Source organism: Danio rerio, chromosome 16 (genome assembly GCF_052040795.2).
Source record: "Danio rerio strain M-AB ecotype USA chromosome 16, GRCz13ab, whole genome shotgun sequence".
In the NCBI taxonomy this organism is placed as follows: Eukaryota; Metazoa; Chordata; class Actinopteri; order Cypriniformes; family Danionidae; genus Danio; species Danio rerio.
The window spans coordinates 46,463,966-46,483,798 of NC_141036.1; the positions used below are offsets into that span (position 1 = coordinate 46,463,966).

General features: G+C 39.1%; 1 protein-coding gene and 1 long non-coding RNA gene across 3 annotated transcripts in view; one reads left to right on the plus strand and one right to left on the minus strand.

Annotated features, from left to right (window-relative positions):
- Positions 1–19,833, minus strand: part of si:dkey-22o22.2 — a 304,899-nt gene that overhangs the window by 206,523 nt on the left and 78,543 nt on the right. The window lies entirely within an intron of this gene.
- LOC147840384 (uncharacterized) overlaps positions 3,928–19,833 on the plus strand; it is a 58,866-nt gene continuing 42,960 nt past the window's right edge. The window contains exons 1-3 of the long non-coding RNA XR_015512033.1: positions 3,928–4,208; positions 4,737–6,752; positions 7,309–7,966. This is a non-coding gene — a long non-coding RNA (uncharacterized LOC147840384). The remainder of the gene's footprint in view (positions 4,209–4,736; positions 6,753–7,308; positions 7,967–19,833) is intronic.

The following is a 19,833-nucleotide window of genomic DNA, read 5'->3' on the forward strand; positions in this document are numbered from 1 at the left end:
GACTATTTGGGGGCAGCCCTAGTATAGTGATGAGATTTATTTAAAGAAAAATTTTAATTTAGCCGGAAGCTAGCTCTCTGCAACTCTCACATGGTTGCCCACTGAAGCTAAGCAGGGCTGTGCCTGGTTAGTACCTGGATGGGAGACCACATGGGAAAGCTGGGTTGCTGCCGGAAAAGTTGTTGCTGAGGCCAGCAGGGGGCACTCAACTTGCGGTCTGTGTGGGTCCTAACGCCCCAATATATTGATGGGCACCCAATACTGCTCAGTGAGCAATGTCTTTTAGATGAGACATTAAACCGAGGTTCTGACTCTCTGTGGTTGTTAAAAATCCCAGGATTTCCTTCGAAAAAGTGTAAGGCTTTAATACCAGCATCCTGTCCAAATTTAACCAATGGCCTCCTAACCATCAACATATCATAATTAGCTTCATCACCTCTCCACCAATGTGCGGTCTGGCACAATATGGCTGCCGTTGTGTCATGTCAACTCATCACTGCTAATAAGTGAATGTCTAGATACATACTGTCACGGTGAGAAGCTGGACAATGTAGTTGAGGATCCAATGGCAGTTTATTAAGAGTATCGACTGGCAAGCTAAGGTCGAAACAATGAACAAACAGGTGCATACAGATAATCCAAACCGTGGTCGATTAACAGGCGAGTGGTTGCTACAGGCGGCAAACAATAAAAACAAAGAAACAAAGCAAAGAGTCAAACATAGCATGGCAAGGGCAACGCGTCATAATACTCACTAAACAGATAAACAAGACTCAGCAACGATGTGTGTGCGTGCTGTCTTTATAGTCCATGAAATCAGTCCATAATGATCTTACAGCTGTGTGTGTGTGTGTAATCAGTGGGAAACAGGAGCCGGTGTGTGCAAGGTGCATGCTGGGAGTTGTAGTTCATTAATGTGGCATGTGTGTATTTCTCCAGCAATCTGCAGCTGTTAGATCACTGATGATCATATCATATACATTCAAAATAGTATGATTATGATGATGTTAGAAAATATTTGTAAAAATATTATTGTAATTAATTCAGCCTTCTTTTATATGTCATCAGAAGAAGAAAGCAACAGCCATTAATGACAATCGCTCCCTCTTTTGAAAAGAATGCTGGGAATACAATCTCATTTGAATTTAAAGCAACAGTCACCAAAAAGACACAATTTGGACCAAAAGCCTAAAAGTGTCAGGGTTCTGCCACTCTGGTCTTGTAAATTCTTGTTTTGGTGGCAGAGCTCGGACACTACCCATGTCTGGTCCGGTTTCTGTCTCTGTGTGCGCGCGTGTCGTCGTGGGTGTACGCAGAGTGTGCCGCTCCTGCTTGATGCGGCCGCGTGCGCGTACTGCGTCCCTCAGACGCGTGCGCTCTTGTACTCGTGTTTGTGTTTTCGTCTGTCTGCAGCGTGGTGTTTCATTCCCAGTGTCTCAGTCTTGTTGGTTTCGGTTTTGGTCGGCGCTGGGATGAAGCATGCACGCTGCATGTGTAAGCGCACGGTGAGCGTTTTCATTCATCGTGTGCTCGTGTCTTGCGTCTGTTGTCAAAGCACGTGGCTCTGTGTTTACATTGTGGTCACGTGCTTTTGTCATGTGCTTCAGTGTTGTGCTTGTCTTGTCATGAACATACGGTTAATGAGTTCTCTCATTGGCTGCATGTTCTTGTCATGTTTCACGTGAGCGCATGGCTTGTGTTGTCTCTCTGTGTCATGCGCTCTCCCGTCTATTGTCTAGTCCCACCCTCCTTGTGAACTCATTATTAGTTTGTCATGTTCACCTGTGTGTTAATTTACTTCTTGCTTTATAATCCCCCTAATGTTTTCAGTCCTTTAAACACACTCTAGGTGACTAATCAGAGACTTATTTTTATTTTTTTGTCTTGTAAAAAAGGAAATAATTGGCCCCTTTATTGTTTTTTTGTTTTTTTTAAATATTACATGCATTATAGTTTCTACAACAAAACCAAAAAACACTATTATTCAAAACATCTTTATCAACATTCATAAGAATAATGAATGTTTTGCACCAAATCAAAATATCAGAATAATTTTTGTTGCAACATTTATATGAATGGTTTATAAAAAAACAAAACACTGGTAATCATAAAAAAACATGTTTTTTTTTTTGTACTACTTATTTTAATAAATTATTGGTTTAAAGCATTGTTTTCTTTACAGTACACCAATATAATGAACAGTTGGGCTCTCACACTCAACATAAAAATCTCTTTAATTTCTCCATGAAGCCTGTTAAACATATAAATACAAATGTTGAACTAGGGGCGGCATGTGCCTCAGTGGTTAGCAATGTTGCCCTTAAAGCAAGAAGGTCGCTGGTTTGAGTCCCAGCTGGGTCAGTTGGCATTTCTTTGTGGAGTTTGCATGTTTTTCCCATATTTGCGTGGGTTTCTTGCTGGTGCTCTGGTTTCCCCCATAGCCTAAAGACATGTGCTATAAATGAATTGGATAAACAAAATTGGCTGTAGTGTATGAGTGCTTTTGTGAATGTGTGTTTCCCAGAACTGGATTGCATCCGCTGTGTAAAACATCAGCTGGATAAGTTGGCAAAATGAATGAATGAATGTTAAACTAGGTCTTTGGGAAAGATGTAAACTTTTTGGAAGAATATAAACTGAAAATATAACTAACAAAACAAAATGTGTGAACCTGCATGTTCATGTATGTGTGTGTTTAAAAGTGCTTGTGGTAATGCTCTCGTGTTTGCATTGTCACAACAGCGTACATTTTCGAGTCTGAGAATCTGATTGGGTGAGACAGGAGCCACATCATAGCCAGAGGATATTTGACCTCTGACTCTCTCTGTCTCTTCCTTTGTTTTTCGCTTCACAGTGTGTCCAGGCCCTGCAGTGCATCATGGGAAGTGGCAGAACCAGCACAAAATCTAAAAGAGCCTGTTAGGCCATGTGTGCATAAAAAGGATCTCTCCCTGCAAGTGTGTTCCTTCAAGGTCTGTAGCAGTGTGTGCAAGTCTCTCTGGGCAGCACGACGGCCACGCCAGCTGGCCTCAAGTTCAGAGCGCATGAAATGCTCCAGACGCTCCTACATCGAGAGATAAGGCAAAGCTTCTGGGATGGAGAAAACAGGACCTCCATCACCTCCAAAACCACACACAAACACACTTCAAGCATGCATTGGGTTTCCTGCCTTCAGTTATTACCCTAAAGTCGCCTCTCCACTGCATACAACAAGCCACAGACTGGAATACATTCAACTCCAATGAAGAGTAGTCTGGGAGCAGCATGGGGTTCCAATCATGTCCGTATGTGGAAATTTTGTATTAAATTTGTAAAAATATTTTAACCCCTGAGACTTGACCTATGAGACTGCTTGAGTAAATACTACTGGATATGGGGGGGGATTGAGTTAGGTGCTTCCCATTCACTCTGAATGAGTGACATCAAGCATTGCCGAACTGAATTGTGGGTCCATCGGTGCTGCTTCAGCTGCGTTGTTCACTGAAGAACTACCTTTCAAGTGCCAACGGAAGCATCAGCCAATCATATTGCTTTATGCAAATCTCTCAGCTCAGACAGTAGCAGATTGCGCACTTATTTTATTGTCTGATGCTGCTTTGACAATTGTGTCAACCCCAACTTCAGACATGCCCTCTGTCAAACATTGATGTTGAGCCCCGTGTGATTTGGGCGTAAGGGCGCATGCTATTTTGGGGCCACCAGACATACTATTAGGGGCCCACCCATGAAATGTTGTCATAGGGCCCGTACCAGCCAGCGGCGTCCCTGGAATTAATTATGCACTTCTTTTTTTTACATACATTTTTATTAAAAAACAAGTTAAAAACATTTAAAAATATTTATATGGTATTGGAATGCTCTCTGCATGTACCTCCAAAATTGTTGGGGGTCCATACATTCCTGTTTTTTTTTTTTTTTGTATTTATTCATTCATACCACCATGGTGAATGCATGAAGACTAAAGGAAGTTGATTTAACACTCTTTTACTGAAGAAGCAAACACACACACACACACACGCGCACAAACACACACAATAACAAACACACATATTGCAAATCAGTGTGGGTAAAATTCTACTTGTATTGTAAAAAAAGTCTAGGTGAGTACCAATGTTTAGTGCTAAATATGTGAATTCAGAGAAGATTTCTGTGAGTATTTTCAGCCTGATCTCACGAGAAAATTTAAGTATTTTAGGTTTGTCAGTTTAGTGGCTAATTCACTAAAGTTCAGTCATACAAAAATATATGATTTTAAAAAGAAGGCGTGGCACCCAACCCAACAGTCCTGGGGTGATCAGCAAGTCTAAATTGTATAAATGAGATGGATTTGATTTGAGATTGATTCGAATTCATACGAATTAGCCACTAAATCAAAAAGTTACAAATTGCTGTTGAGATTGCGTTTGTATTTTCAGATGTTTTGAAAACAACCTTCAACAACATTCTACTAGTCATTAATATTAGAGCTTGTTGGCCAGATTCAGCAAATAAAATCAGCCATTGGCTGAAAATAGCACTTTGGTTAATTAGCAACATATCTGAGCTTCTTTATGTAATGAGACATCTTTTTGAAATGAGAAAACTCGTTTCAGTCGGCTTCTTTCCATTTGCTATGTTCATGCATCTTTTTAGACCAGATGAGACCAGACTCGAGCCGACAACAGTTGGTTTTTATTTGCGCTAGTTGTGCCAGGGTGTTGGCTTGGTTTGTCCTGACCCTAAACCCAACCTCACAGAAAACTGGTGGCCAATTTTGAATTTCAAAAAAACTTAAGTATGATTTCATGCGTTTTGAATTACAGAGACATGAGGTGACCACCTCACGATAGAGTACAACTCAAGTCATAACCATGTCTTGACAGTAGTCCCTCGTTAATCGCTGGTGTTACGTTCTAAAAATAACCCACAAGAGGTGAAATTCGCAAAGTAGTTCGCTTTATTATTTTAAATTACTATAGATGTTTTAAGGCTTAAAAACTCAATTTAATAAATCGAAGATTCATTTATTACGCAATGGCGCCACGTAACTTCTAACTTCCTTTAGCATGTCCAGAAATCTAACTTTAGTGCCAACTTTTTTTTCCTCTGCCTTTTGGGTGCTACTGTGCATGGGTGCAAAACATTTCGTCATGATTATGGGGTTTGTTGAGGAGAAAACTTTCAAATATACAGTAAAGCAAAGATTCATGTAAATTTGGCAAGCTGAACGAATTCTGTGTTTTACAGGAGACACAGCACAGAGAAGATTGATTGACAATAGTCTTCAGCCAATCAGTTTGCAGAACACAATGCACTTTAAAATAAAAGCATGTCAAATTGCACAAAAACAATCTGTGAAACTGCGCAACTTTGTGAACCAGGTCATAGCGAGGTACCACTGTATACAACTTTGTGTCCCCGTATCCCACATAAACTTGTAAACACTTACAATTTATAAAGACAATCAAGTTAAGGAGATTTCAAATTAGATAAATACATCAGCCTTTGTATGTCTTTCACGTTTTCCAAGACCACAAGAATTACACATATGCACATAATAAAAATTCGGAGAAATTGACATTAGTGGTGACTTCCGACAGTCATGTCCGAATGCTGTGTGAAGTAGAAAGGCAGCTTAACAGACAAAATGAATACACTGCAAGCTGGGAAAGACAAATGGGATTAAATCAGAGTAACTCTTCATGATCAAAGCCTTCGTTTACCCTCACAGGGACTTTAGACATCTGCTACACACTTACCAGAACGTGTTTATGTCATATATGTTTTCTTTAGTCAAGCCGAGCCAGAATTGTCAACGATGCAAAACAAACTTCAGCGGAAAACATTCTTTCCACTGTGAATTGAAGTTAACAGCACATCCTTAGAGCATCTTGCTGACTTTGATCTTTCAGCGTCTTGTCACGTGTCCTGCTTCACACATATTTCAACACCAAGAAACACAACCACCTGCTATTTTCTTAACCACTTTACCTGGATGCTGAGAGATGTAGAGTAGTCATTCACACCTGCACTCAATATTTTCCTAAAAAATACAAATACACGTCTTCCTGATCCATTAATACCCTACCTTTAAAAAAAGAGCAAATGCCCTCCCAACAAGCCACATGATTTCAGCTATCACACATGCATTATTGTACTCAATTGGCTTCAAAATTTAGAGCAGATTTACAACTCACAACTCCCTGCTGGAGCACTTCCAGACCAGATATGAAACACATTAAGGTTTTATTTCAGCTTAGATTTTTTTACGGATTGTTCTGATGACAGCTCCCATCTCTGGTTGTTTAGCTCGTTGAACAAAGCCTGAGTGTCCTTCCTTCTGGCTGACAGAACCTGTGGTTTCTATGCAGGCTCTGTTTACTTAGCCTGGGAAATGGACTTCTCTCAATACCGCGCACAAATTCCTATGATGCGTGTTCCTGATGACTGGCTTTCTCTAGCGGACTGCCAAGGCTGTCTGGGGTTGTGGCAATACTCAGTTAACAAGGAGAGCTGAGAAGAAATGAAAATAATAGATCATGTAAATTACATAATGTATGTGTTAAATGCTATGTATTGCATTTTTACATTTCTTTTTATGTGATCGTTTTTATGTCCAGACAAGTTTCTCTATAGAGATAAATAAAGAAATCCCCATGCTGAATTCTAAATATCAAAATAAAATGTGAAAGAAAACCATTTTGCGGTATTTTCAGCTCTCTTGGGATCACTGTTGTTAGACATCAACCTTCTGTCTTGCTACAATCCAACCCGCTCTTTGAGATCTCAAAACACAGGGCTTCTGGTAGTATCTAGAATAGCAAAGTCGATTAAAGGAGGTCGAACCTTCTCATTAATGGCTCCTAAACTCTGGACTAGCCTTGCTGATAATGTCCAAGGTTCAGACACACTCTCTCAATTCAAAACTAGATCAAAGACCTATCTTTTTAGTAAAGCATACACACAATGTGTCGCATAATGGTATGATGTATGAATGTGCTCCACGCAGGTGAGCTGGCTTGACAACCACCTGCAGGACACACTCCTCCTTAACACACCAGACATTGTGTTAGAAACTCTCATAAGCTTTACATGTTTGTTACTATGTTTGTTCACATAACTGCTATTTTCATTTATTACACTCTCTTTTTGCATCTCGTTTAAATACACTATGAACAGCAGCTACGCTAAGTATTTTCATTATTCTCTATTTCTAACTAGAGATACTCATCCCGAGGTCCCTATGCAGCAACATTGATGCGATTGAAGACCTGTAAAGAGATGATGCCAAGGTATCCATAATCCTGGACCAGGTCGTATCCCGAGCAGATGCTGTGGTGGTGATGGAGTAGTAGAGTGCATGAGACGGATTCCTGAAAGACTACGATGACAAACCAGTCCCCGCATTGATCCTGTGGGCCAGCCTGATCACCCGTCGGTGACCAACTTACACCTGCAGCTTCACGGTGGACATCCAGGGTTCTCCAGTACCTAGACTGCAGCTCCACACAGGAAGTTTGGCCAGTAGAATAACGTTCGTGCCTAACAGAGCCTGGTTTTCTCTAAGTGTTTTTTTCTCACCACTGTCGCTTCTGACTTGTTCGGATCGATGGATTTGCTCTTCTGTGTTTTAACTTTCAGCTGTAAAATTTAAATAACAATGAACTAAACTAAACTGAACTTCAACTCCGAAATGTGGACTTTACTAGAACTATAGTAAGCTGCTTTGACACAATCTACATTGTAAAAAGAGCTATATAAATAAACATGAATGGAATTGAATTGAGGGGCGACACAGTGGCGCAGTAGGTAGTGCTGTCACCTTACAGCAAGAAGGTCGCTGGTTTGATCCTCGGCTCAGTTGGCGTTTCTGTGTGAAGTTTGCATGTTCTCCCTGCATTCGCGTGGGTTTCCTCCGAGTGCTCCGGTTTCCCCCACAGTCCAAAGACCAGCAGTACAGGTGAATTGGGTAGGCTAAATTGTGTGTGTGAATGTGTGTGTGGATGTTTCCCAGAGATGGGTTGCGGCTGGAAGGGCATCCGCTGCGTAAAAATGTGCTGGATAAGTTGGTGGTTCATTCCACTGTGGCGACCCCGAATTAATAAAGGGACTAAGCCGACAAGAAAATGAATAAATGAATGAATGAATGAATGAATGAATTAATGAATTAATTAATTGAATTGAATTAAAATGAAATAAATTGAAAAGATTTTAAAATCAATACAAACATTTTCCTAATCAGAATTTTTGTCTTGTTTTTATTAACTTGATTAAAACTGTTTTCTATTATATTTTTATATATAACAGTTAAATTTTAAAATGTTATAGTTTTAATATACATAAAATAAATGATTTTATTTTTAATTAAATAAATGTAGCTTTGATTAGCATAAAATCTTTCAATGAACAATATAATTTAAATATAAAAATAAACACTAATTTACCTTAAAGAATAAAACTACTTTAAAGAATATGTTCTTTCTGAGAAAATTATTTTTTCTTACAGTATAAGCAACATTTACAACCTTTCTTATGACATAGAGTGACAGAGCAGAACAACAGAGCCATACAAATAAGCTTCATGTCTGGCTGTATTTGAAGAACTGCGCAAACTTGAGCTGAAAGAGAGCTATTACTATCAACCGCTGGCAAGGACACACGAGAGACTGATTCTTTTTTTTCTCTGTTCGCCCTCTTTGTTCTTCCCATTTTTACAATGCATCCATATTTTAAGAGACAAGGTATGCAATGACATTAATAAATAAGCAGCTTGCTACTTCTGATGCCTGTTCACAGCCAGCGTTTCGGTGTCCTTGCAACCTTGGAACAGATATCCACTTGTCCATAGCTGCTTTCTATCTCTCTTTCTAGAATGTCCCTGTTTCTTTTTCTATTTTTCTTAAAAAGCTGACATGCTCAGTGGTTACATCAAGTTTGGCGTAGCTGTCATGGCACCTTAGTGAATCGGTGCCAACCAGGTGATAACATTGGCGCCGCTGGAGTCGGAAAGGCTAAAACGTATTAGCTCTAGCACGAGGTCACTGACATGAAGGGACGCCCCCCTGAGGGGTGGCAGGTCAGGTGGAAGGAGGCCGACACTGCGTCCCGATCACCTGACAGCAGGAGCACTGTGCACCTTCTCCCCCATCTCACCCTTCAGGGGGTTTCATGTCTACCTGTCAGTGAAGATTTGGTCCTGTCACCTGCCATCTCACACCCAGTTTCATACTCCACCACTGTTTCCCCCCAGGGGGACATCGGCACTTGTCACTGGACCACATAGTACCAGATAAAGGCCAAAACTAAACCAGAACGGGCAGTAGCTTTCAGACATCAAGAGCAAGTTTACAAAATCGCTAGATCTACATTATGGAACAAAAAAACAGGAGGTGAATCTGCTTGTAAAGCACAGACCTGCAGGAAATAGCTGACAGAGAGGAAAACACACAATTTAAATCTTTGAGAGAAAAGGAACGGATAGGACGAAAGGATGCAACCGAATGTCAGAGTGAAATATGACATCAATTAGCACAGCGTGGCGCATAATAGGAGTCGAGATGGCGAACTCTGAGAACAAGAGTGGCTTCGAAGAAGGACGATTATGATAAATGCAGTGGTCTTTAAAGTGCTGACGACATCAAGGGTCAAGACAAGAGACTTGGGAAGGTTCGGGCTGCGTCCATAGTTGCATATACTCTGAGTAGGTTCTTCTTGCAACTGTTTTATGTAGTATGAATGCAATCTGGACTGACTACATTCATCATGTTGTCACTGTCATGTGACCTGCTACTAAAGTACCTAGTTACGTTACTTCCCTGTCATTTACAAATCCTCTCCCATAGCTCTCTCAAATCCTATTGGGATTTATTGATTCCCTTATTTAAAAATGAAATTTAAATGTTAGTGTAGTAACTACAGTGTGACGTTATTAGAAAAAAAAGGCAGACATCAAGAGTAATACCATAACGGTAGTTCACTACAGGGTACTGTGAATGTATCAGACTCATCCCATGAGCAAGAATTCAAAACTTTCTTAAAACAGTAGGTGATTTAGATCAGTGATCCCCAACCCCTGGGCTGTGGACCGGTATTGGTTTGTGGATCAATTGTTACCGGAGTATGAACGATCTTTTATTTTGAAAAAATCTTTGATTGTATTCTCGGTCACTTGATCACCAAAATTCACATATTGGGAACGACATCCGCAAGCAGCACGGGTGGGGTGTTAGGGATAGAGATACTTTCGTTTTGAGGGTGCACTTTCTCCCCAAAAGAAAAAAGGGCAGGTGCTCAGGCACCCAAAGCACCCCTCTGCACTGATGGATTATACACATTTTGTTACACTATTACTTGAGAAAACACAGAGCACCCAAATCACTGCATTTTCTCAATAACTAAAACTTGTATCAGAGTTACAGCAATGTTTTGTCAGCATGAAAATCTCTAAGAAAACATTGATGGTCGCCTAGAAATCTACATAGAACCACACACCCCAACGCCTCTGGGCCGCGGTAAAATTTTCAAGCGTTGACCGGTCTGAGATGATAAAAATTTGGAGACCACTGATCTAGATACTTTTTGCGTACTAATTGGTATATACACTGTAAAAGTACACAGTCAACTTTATCAAATGAAATGAGTGTAGCTAACTCAAAATTGACTGAAAGTTAATTCTACTCATTTGAAAAGAGTTTTGAACTTAATGTTGAAGGTAATGAGTTAATTTAATACCTCATTACTTTAACTTTAACTAAGTTCCCAGTACTCATATAGGTTAGTTTTGGTTTTTAGCAATCGCTTTCGTCAAACGAATCGAGTTGCCTTAACTCATTGGTTTTTACAGTACTCTGTTGGTTTGAGTTTGCTTCGTTTGCTCAAATGGATTACGTTCACAGTACTTATTAGGATTAGTTTTTGAAATTAATTAGTTTGTTGCAATCAGTACTTTTAGGTTTTACAGTGTACTATGAACTACTATTTATGCAGTTCTTCATTAGTGAGCTATGCAATTTCAAATGCAGCCCCACACGCTTAAAAAGCTTGTTTGGGATAAAATGGGATGTGCTGAAAGCAGATTCATATCACTCAGCGCCACCGAGAATAGAGCTCATTCACACATACTCAGCCTGCTTCTAAAGTGTTTCGCTTTACAAGTAGACAGGTGACCCTGTTGACCCTTGGCTCGGGTGCTGATATGGGGCCCTCTTTGAAGAACAAGCGCATATCCCATCCCTCCTGCTTTCATTATCCTCCCAGTTTCTGCTCGGTCAAGTGCGGTACAGCGTGTTAAAAAAAAAAAACAAGAGTAGGAGAAGCGGGATGGAATGAGAGCGGCTGGCAACTGGGTGTAATTTAATGAAGCTGAGAGAGAATGTTTACTCCGCTCGCTCTGAATGTCCTTTCACTGCTCTTTATAATTACAGATGAAATAAGCTGCCTCAAATAAGGAATTTCTTTGACTTCAGGGTTATTTTGCTATGCATTAAAAAAGGCGTTCCGCTGTATTATCTTGGGGAATGGAGAACGGAAAGAGAGAGAAAGATAATTGAGGGGGGCTCAGGGTTAGAGTGACAAGAGGCGAAAGCAAATGTAAAATTTTGACTGAATGAGGAAATAAATGAATGAGACACTGCTTTATGCTAATACATAAATGCACTTTTATTTATATGAATATTATGTTTTGTATTTGAGACACCTTGGGCACATGAGGTTTCTGTAAAGCAGTGTATACGGCAGTGAGAGAGACTCAGAGCAAATATCTTTCTCATAAAGGAGCTCAGCCACTCAATACACATACTCAGACAAGGCACCGTGACCAATACTTCCTTGCCAGTTTTAGGACAGGGCTATACCTTACACTCAGGCAACCCAACCAAACTTTCAAAACTTTAAACATAGACAACCAATACTCTCTTTTATCATGCTGCTCATATTTCTCAACAGAAACGAATAAGGCTTGATTAAAATAACAACCTGATTTTCCATGCTTTTGTACAATGAAATGTATGATGACAGGTGAAGGAAATATTTTGGTGGGCTGCTTTTTTGAAACTATAAGTTATCATCTCTGTGTAACCTGTAAGGCATTTTTTTTAAACTGTGATGCCATGCATATTATGTGGTGAGTCTATACTAGGCTCACTTGACAACCAAAACATCTACAGTATATATCCTTTCAGTCATTTTTGTATATATATATATATAAATATATATATATATATATATATATATATATACATCTCATCTATACATATATATGAAAGGGGATTTTTTTACAAGCTTTACACATTAAAAACTTTTCAAAATGTAAATCTAAATCCATTGTGAATGGAAGGGCATCCACTGCATAAAACATATGCCAGAGTAATTGATGGTTCATTCTGTTGTGGCGACCCCTGATAAATCTGAAGATTGTTGAGTGAGTAAATCTAAGACCTCGTTTAGCTTAAACATCGTTTTAGAATGAAATTGATCCATGTCCACACTGGCGTTTCACCTAGTGTTTCTGAAAAGATCTCTATCCACACTATACTGCTGAAAATGCACATCACTGACCAAACATACACTCTTTGACATGCGCTGCAGCGTATGCAGACGTCTGAGCTCCAGGCAGTCAGCGGGGACTTTGAGCACAAAACCTCAGGAGGGAGCTGTGCACGTCGGACAGTTTATCAAGGATCTACTGCTGGATCTAATCGTACTAACTATATTGGTAAAATGAGAAATTTCATTCATCTTGTTGTCTATATCTAACGACATATCCCAAGAATTTGGTCACATTTGACTGATTGCTTTTATTTCCTATATTGTATCAAATTATTGTACGTTATACTTTTATAATGGCTATTATTGATTACTAAAACTCATATTCAGCAAAAGAGACATGTTTCATGTTTATCATTAAAATTAAATGGAGGCAGTTATGTTATCGGCTCCGTTTTGTTATAAATATGCAGTGAAAATGATGTTCATATAAATATGTAGCTACACGACGCCTCAACATTTTTGGTGCCTATTAAATTGCTAATATCAAAATGAAAATAGGCAGTTCCTTTTATCATGTTTTCATTTTATTTTTAAGATGAAAATAAAAACAACATAGCAAGGATAATGTGAATGATATTATAAAGTACACTATTTCCTTTGAAGATTTACCTGACGTGTCCTCTGGAGTTTGTTTTTTGAAATATGTGTAGGCTACTTAATATTGAGAAAAAAGTCCAAATCAGATTGGGACACCTCTGTTTTCAGATGTCTCCATTTTCCCCTTATCCACACTGACATGGAGCAGCAGCATCAAAAAATCAAAACGGCCTCGTCAGCGTTTCGAAAACACTCAAGGCTCGAAAAACTTCAAGGTAGTGTGGACAGAAGACATAACCGTAGCAAAAGTTATCCATTTTAAAAAGAAATGATATTATTTTAAATCAGGTATAAATCCTGCGAAAACCAACAAAACCAACATCAAAGAACTAAAGGCAAAAAAATGAGTTAGCTGTCACCTTACATAAGCTGTGTCTGGTCCAAAAAGCATTCTGTACATACGTAAAAGGACTATCTTTCCAAACCTGCAGGTGGCAGTAGTCTTTATTGCCATTCCACAAAGGGAAAGTGGAACTAGTGCTGCACACATACAATCCGTAAACAAAGTAGCGTTTATAAACCATTTTCACAGTACTTCTTGTTCACCACAGAGGGATTTGCTTGTGTAAACAATCTGATAATCCATACTGCTTTCAAATATTTAAGAAATGCAACCAGGTGACAGATGGCTTCTTTGTGTTCCCTTTTGCTTAGATTTATCACTTCAGTTTGTGTGCACTGAATTGTAGCTGAACAGCCAATCAGAGCAATCTTTTTCACCAACAACTGACAGATTCTACATGATGAATAGGGAAAACTCCCTCAGATGTGAGTTCGATGATAGGCGACGTGTAAAACAAACCCCCTTACGCATGCTCACAGATAGCCATACGCTGCCCAATGGCTGATTATTGGCCTTTACAGTTTTCAGAACAATTTATTTTTTTGCACAAACATGCCTAAAACGTCTTTGATCAAAGGTTAGATGGCAATCTTGGTTCATCGGATAACCTCAGTTGCTGTTTGTTTTGATGAACAACGGATTTTGATGAGTAATGAGTTAGTTAAATTTAGCTCTGTCTATCAATTGACCATTACATTGTGCACAACTGCTAGAAACACATAACGGATGCCAACGGGAAATAAGGCATACACAATTGCTTGTCTTTACAGCAAAGTTTCTTATTCTTTTTAAAGACAAAAATCACACCTAAATGGAGCTTCATGGCTCAATGTTCAACACAAAACCCAAAGGAAGCAAAAACAGGAAGCAGGCACTAAGTTTTCCACAAGGTCTGACACTACACTGAATGGAAGCATTAGGAGACACGGTGAGATGACTGAGCCTCCCAGGCCTGAACCTGTCTGAGTCGACTTGCTGGTTGAGAAGCAGATGAGAGACGGGAGCTGTCACGGGCTGACTTGGGCAGCGTGTTGTTCGGCAGGTTTTGGGGAGGGGGGCGCTCCAGGGCTTTTCGCTCTCTCTGCTGTGACGGGAATTTTGGAGCACTTTTTAGAAGTGTGGAGAAGGGTTTTGATCTGCCAGCTCTTTGGACACAACACAAGTACTGGCTGACGAGTCGTCCTGTGAAATTTAGATGTGCGAGCGAGTGCCCTTCGTTCTGTTGTTGCTGGGGTTTGAAAGTGCGCTCAGAACAGGAGAGAAGCAAATACAAGTCTCTATAGTGTGGGATATTAGGATAAGTGAATAAGAGCAGTGTACAACTTATTTTGTACAACATGCCACGAGAGGCGTAAACTCAAACAGGGAGATTACAAATGGGTCAATGAATGCATTTACATGAACTTAAGACAATACTCTGATTAAGAATCTACTATGTAAACAGCCATTTTTGATTACCTCAATCTGACTAAAGTCATACTCAAAATAAACAGAAATGGAGTTATGACAAGTATGCGGAATTTAGTCGCATTATTGAAGTGTAGGATTTTTGCCACATTTTGCTACAGGATAGTCTATACACACACGGCTGTTTGACACTATTCTCTGCACCTACCGAGAACACATCATGTGTCATGAAAGATGATATATAAGTGCATTCCAATGAGCACTTTTTAGGTCCCCTATACTAATGCGGCATGACATTGGAAAAATCTGATGCAATATTTTATTTTTCAGCAATAAATTTTACGATAAGAATAGAGCTTTACAAGATAGTTTGAATAGCTACACTGTAAAAAAAATCTGTTATTTTAATATTTTTTTTTTCTGGCAGCTGTGGTGAAATTACTATAAAATACTGAAAATAAAATTAAAAGAATAAACAGAAATTTAATTAAATTTAGATTTCCAGTAAATTCCTGTAATTTAACGTGCCATTTTATGGTAAATTTCTGTAATTTAAGTATCGTTATTTTACATATTTTTTCAGCACCCCAGCTGCTGGAAAAAAAACTGTAATTTTGTTTCCCGTATTACGTATTAGTGTAAGATTTTTTTACAGTGTATGAATAGCAGTTTTCTGGAGAGTTTAACAGTATTTAGGTACAGAAATTGATTTTCTTAATTTGCTTTGCCTTGTTTCTAGTCTAAATATTTTTTTTTAAAGATTTTAGATCAAATAAAACATTGTTTTATTTTCAAGTTAAGAAGAAATAAGTCAAATTTAAGATTTTTCTTAAACAAGCTAAATTATCTACCAATAGGTTAAGTGAAATTATCTTGGTTTTGCCTTGAAATGTATATAATTGGACTAGAAACAAGACAAAAATTTTAAGTAATAAAAACGTATTTTTTGTGTCGCATAAATTCTGTGTAAATACAGTAATGAAATACAATTCTATAGCTTCTGGTCAGCTATAATTTAGCCTGAACATTGCATTCCTTGTGATGTTACTGTTGAGGACATTGGATATCGAATCTGAAATGAAATATTGTGTAGATCTACCCTATACTTTACCCTTCACCTATTCAAAACTTTGGACAGTAAACTTTTCTTAAAGAACTATGGCTTATGAATGAGCAATTAACAATGAAATACTCATTGACTCAATGCGGTCAGAATTAGTAAATTCTTGTAACGAATCACTCAAAAATATGCAAAACACAAGGGTTAATAAACTGAATCATTTTAAGAATGAAATGGACAGAATGGCTAATGAACTATGAGTAGTTTATTATACCGAAACTTTTGTAAAACCTGGAGTTAAATCAGGCAGATCAAATCAGCCAAACAAACCCTTTCCTGAATGAATCGGTCAGAGCAGTTACTGAATCGACATCTCAAATGGAAGTTATTGATTTTCCAAATATGCTGGAGTCGGGAACAGCGAAAGTCAAAGCAGTTAATGGATTAAATCAGGCTCAAGCTAACTCGAGTAAATCTACAAAGTGTGAATGCAAAAACAGCTAACAAAAGCAACTAAAGTCATGGTGCGGTGGGAAGACAGAAGTCTGAAGGGTTTAGGAAGGTGAGCGCAGTGGGAGTACTGGACTCCCTGGACTGGCAGACTCTGGACGAACTCCATTTAGCCCAGATGAAGGCAGCTGGATGCCCGGGCTGAGGCCCAGGGAGAGCTCGATCCAACCTCATCCTCTACCCATCGCAAAGCTAGAGAGACCAGATGGACTCCAGCAAGGGAAATCAGTGCTTCATCTGCTTTGGATGCAACTAGAAAAACCTCTGTCGTAAACAGCGCCCCACGGGAAGACCGCCCATTGCAAAATCCAACAGTCAGTCCAAACTCCGGTTGCATTTCACTAGGACATTGAGGACATGCATTCTCTATAAAGCTTCACATAAAAATGATCTAAATTTATGGAAAAAGCAAGGACATGTTCACTTTTTCCTACTGATGTGACATATTTACCAGAGTTTATTAAAAAGTCTAAGTGAGGACAGTGACTCAAAGCCACGAATTAGTACAAAAAACGACTGCCAAAAGACAAAGAGAGTAAGAAGATGTAAGTCAAACTGCAAGGACTTCTCAATCCAGTACATATGCTTAGTAGTAGCAACTCTGACGTTCTTTATGCTAGTAAAGCACCAGTATTAAGACAGACAGCATAATGTGCTGCGAAACCCAGAGACTTGGAGAGTCTTTGGTAATAAACACGCCAAGATATATAAAACCCACAACATGATGAGACCCTGAATCTTCCCTACACCCCATGGTGTTGGCTCACGCTTCCTGTTTATCCCGCTATGACAGACAGCTGGTAGATGACATTGTTTTATCCATGTTTAATAAGCACATATATAATGACTCTCTGTGTACTCCGGATCCAAAAATAAATTCTGCCAGCCATAGATATTTCCTGACTGATATGGAACTCCACTTTTTAACAACAAATAAATCACTTAGCTTTATTTATATAATTATGTATTGTTACACTGATGAATGCAAGTGTTTGCCGAAATGCGTAGGCGCAGTTTTAAGGAATAGCCATGTTAGTAAAGGCTTTTTAATATTTTTTTGCACATTTTTCAAGTGCCTTGGACTTACTTTCGTTGATAAATCACTTCTCAAATCGCTTTTCTGTCGTATAAAATACAGTCACAGCAAAAGATATAGAAATTCTAGGCAATATGTGATGCAGTTTAAAAAACAACTAAACAAAAAAAAAAAACAAATGAAGAGTTCAGATGCAAAAGACGCTAAAGGCCACTTCCGCCAAAAAATTAGATAATTACATTGAGTGATTGCTTTAGGCACGTAGTACACCACCAACAAATAGATTTGCTTCAAATCATCTAAATTAGAGCATCAGCCCATTCAGAAATAACAGATTGTTGGCAAAAGTCGCTAAACGACACTTGCCTTTGATGGAAAAAGCCGCTATATTGCGAAAACCAATCAGAAGATGCAAAATTAATTGTTTCATCAAATGTTTTCAATGTGGCAGCGCTCTGATCCGCCGGCTTTTAAGAAGAGACTGTTATATTCCGCTTTCAATTTTAAAAGACGCAGTTTGATGAACCGGATGAGCCTCTCCGACTGTCATTGAATGGCAAATGAAAATGTCCCTTACCTCAAAACTGTCTTGATCAGCAGCGATCTAACAACCAGAGATCATTGGTAAACACTCACATTCACATGAACTACAAATCTGCCGGTTTATGGACTACAGATCCAGTCATGCAACACACACACACTCACCTGCTCCAAGTCACCCCTGATTAGACACTAACAACTAAAGCTGCTTTTGGACTGATTACTGCACTATATATATATATATATATATATATATATATATATATATATATATATATATATATATAAATATATATATATATATATATATATATATATATATATATATATAAATATATATATATATATATATATATATATATATATATATATATATATATATATATATATATATATATATATATATATGCAAAAACTCACAGTTGTTGCTGAGTCTTGTTATTTGTTCTAGTGACATTACAACGCATTTCCTTTGTCTTGCTTTACCGTGTTTTTGATCCTTGCCTTATTTATTTGTTTAACCCTGTTTGCTCTGACCATCATGTTTTAACCATGCCTCTGACCATCTGCCTGCCTTTTTTGACTGCGACTCTGGACTGCCCTCATATATCTGTTTGCCCCTCTATTGACCACTGCTTGCCTGCCCTCGCTAATAAACCTGCACGTGGATCCACACCTCTGTTGTTAGTGTCACATCTCTGGTTACAAAATCTCTGTGCATTATAAGAAAAAGAAAACACAATGTACAGTCGTAAGTGTAACATTCATTCATAAGGTTTATTGTGTAGCGACGCTACTTTGAATGAGTCCGATTTGAATGAGTCTGATCCCCCCATACACCCCAACTTCCCCTTTCCTCCTTAACCAAGGGAAGCTCTCAAGGACTTCCTGATCTCGTACCCCCTCACATGCTCATTGACCAGATCTCTTCAAATAAAGACAGGGAGTATCTGAGAAGAGAATGATAAACATAGCTGAGTTGCAGGGTGATCTTTGCAGCTTTCTCACCGTTCAAAGTGAGGGGTTGGACACGGTGGGTTGTAGCAATCCCCGGTTCAAGAGTTCAGCTGGATAAAATACAATCATGGGAACCTCCATCTCATGCTACAGTGCGCAAAAGTTCCCTTGCAATTTAATCCTGTCTCGCTGAGCAGGAAGGTTTCGAAGATCAGCAAAGGGTGAGAAGACACGTCACACGTCATTCAACTTAAATTTATGACTAAAAGGGACAAACCGTGACATAATCACTTGAAGTCATGGGAAAACACGGAATGGAAAATTGGCTTTTGGCTGTTTCTTTCTCTCAAGCTCTCTTTTTGCCACCCTGCCTGCTCACCCTGCCTCCGATTTCTATAGTCCATAACTAAGTGAGGCATTTGCTAACTGTATAAGATGACACAGTCTTTTATGTGAGCCCTCGGAGGCCAGGTAGTATCTGCGGATTCTCCGTCTCTTTCTCTCTGGCTTCTCGTTCTCTGTCTCTGTCAGGACTCTCCCAGCAGAAACACACCAGGCAGAAAAAAAAACATCAAAGGACTCGCTAGGAGCACAACTTCAAAGCTTGGACTTGTAACTCACTGCAAATATGTGTGTTCAGCTAAAGCTCACCCAAGATAACAGTCCCCAAATACACTGTGGCAATTTCATACCGGATTCAGGCACCATCGCAGCCTGAGAATTGACTTCTGTGGCGTAATTAAAAGCGAGTGTTCGGGACAGGGGAGGAAATGGTTTCAAATATACAGTCTCCTTTGAGTTGCATCCTCATTGAAATGCACCTGGAGAACTTTGAGTTACTGCTCAAAGCTCAGGGAG